This window comes from Ruditapes philippinarum, unplaced genomic scaffold (genome assembly GCF_026571515.1).
Source record: "Ruditapes philippinarum isolate M1 unplaced genomic scaffold, ASM2657151v2 ctg7363_1_1_1_1, whole genome shotgun sequence".
Taxonomy (NCBI): domain Eukaryota; kingdom Metazoa; phylum Mollusca; class Bivalvia; order Venerida; family Veneridae; genus Ruditapes; species Ruditapes philippinarum.
In genome coordinates this window covers 19002-20917 of record NW_026857969.1, presented here as the reverse complement: position 1 = coordinate 20917, position 1916 = coordinate 19002, and the positions used below count along the sequence as shown (strand labels likewise).

Genomic DNA, 1916 nt, shown 5'->3' with positions numbered 1-1916 from the left:
AGAAAAAAACGGTACTAGACCAATAACTTATGTTTAAATTTCGTATAATTCGCTCGATCCGTTTTGCCAGAACAGTTATTGTTATCTTTAAAAAAAAATGACCCAAAATTGAAAGGGTTATTTCACTCCAATTGGGCTAGGAATAGCATGACACTGATTTTTAACTCATTTCTTAATTATCTTTTCAATATATGTCTGCTTCTTAAGTGCTTCAACTAATGTTTGTAAGAAATTCAAATTTTAGAATTGTATGCTTTTGAACCTCAGTGGAGTTCCGTTAATTCTATAAATATGATATCTATTTAAATCTATTAATGTCTAACTGTAACATAAAACATCAATTTGAAAAGCGCGAATTCTAGAACTAATGATTTCCAAACTTTTTTGATTTGCTTAATGATGAATATTTATAAATGAAAAAAGACAAATAAATATATATTTTTATACAATTATGACATTATCACTAATTCATAAGCAAACTGAATATAAATTTTAAGTATAACATGCCTAGTAATTGACAAATAAAGACAACATAAATTTTTGCATAGCTATGTTTCTATTATAGATAAAACTTGATTAAATAGGCGTCATGTTATTAAATGATACGTTTTTGACTATTGTATTTATGTACTTACATGTACTATTGCTTTCTTCACATTTTGAAAAGCATGGAAATAAGAGTTGTGGTATATGAATGTTGTTATTGTAACCGTCTGAAATAGAACGTCGACATTTTTGTCAATATATAATCGATCAATAACAAAATGTAATGTTTATAATAATAACAATAAACCTTTAAAAGAATGGAGATGCCGGGGATTGAACCCGGGACCTCTCACATGCGAAGCGAGCGCTCTACCACTGAGCTACATCCCCCGTCTATGTACACTAAAGAATACTAAGTTGCGTAAAGGTATGGAATCAATTATGATTAGCAGACTAGAGTTATTAGCACTTGTTAGGCAATACTATTTTAATCATTTGAACTGTTTATTATTGATATTTGATTTATTTAATAGTAGGTATTCGAAACATGTAACATGTACATGGACATTTTACAATGATTACAGGCAAAACGCTTTGAAAAAAAAAACACGACGGGGCCATGTTTTGTCTATTCCCAAAAAGAACTTAAACGGATTGAAACATCGTGCTAGGACTATATCACAAAAATCAAGAAATTGTAAATATATTAATTCATTTATATACAACAGTATTGTAATATTCAGGATTATTCAGCATTATTTTTATTCATTTAAACAGTCTATATGTATTTGAAACACTATCTGTGTAATATTAAGAAAAGTTTATGAAAAGTTTTGATAATAATTATGTAATAATGCAGTATTTAAACAAAATATTGCCAAGCTATTTGGAACGTGTTCAGCGATTGTGTGTCAATTTGAACTAATCATAATAAATGATTGCACATAGTAGATGCTTTTATTTCCTCCACACGGGAGAGCATAATAATTGCTAACAACTGTTGCTAAACTGATTACGATTCTAAAATCTATAAAGATTTTAGGATCTCATGATTATAAGGACAACTTCTGTTTTATTTATATCGTTTTAGTTTGATATTTTGTTTTCATAAGAAAAATAATGTATGTTGTCATTGCATGTTCAAATCTTTGTTTCGTACATATCGAGAACGTTACTTAGAAAGTAAACAAACATTGTTATTTTTTGAAAAGGTGACGCTTAACCCGATATATGTTGCAACCTGCATCAACGCACTTAAATTTTAAGTTAGAAATACCATTTCAACAATTTCTCTCACATGGAAAAAAAAACCCCCAAAGCCAACAGCAAAAGAAATCCGTAACATTCATTCAGAATGAGTCATGAAAAGTTATTTTAAGAAATTCATCCGTCGTGTTACACTTCCTATTCCGTAGTCATGTGTAGGTAAT

The 1916-nt window shown here is 29.0% G+C and overlaps 1 non-coding gene across 1 annotated transcript; it reads right to left on the bottom strand.

Annotated features, from left to right (window-relative positions):
• Positions 1–804: 804 nt before the first annotated feature.
• Positions 805–876, bottom strand: Trnaa-cgc (transfer RNA alanine (anticodon CGC)). The gene has a single exon. It is a non-coding gene; the product is annotated as a tRNA-Ala (tRNA).
• Between the last annotated feature and the right edge of the window lie 1040 nt (positions 877–1916).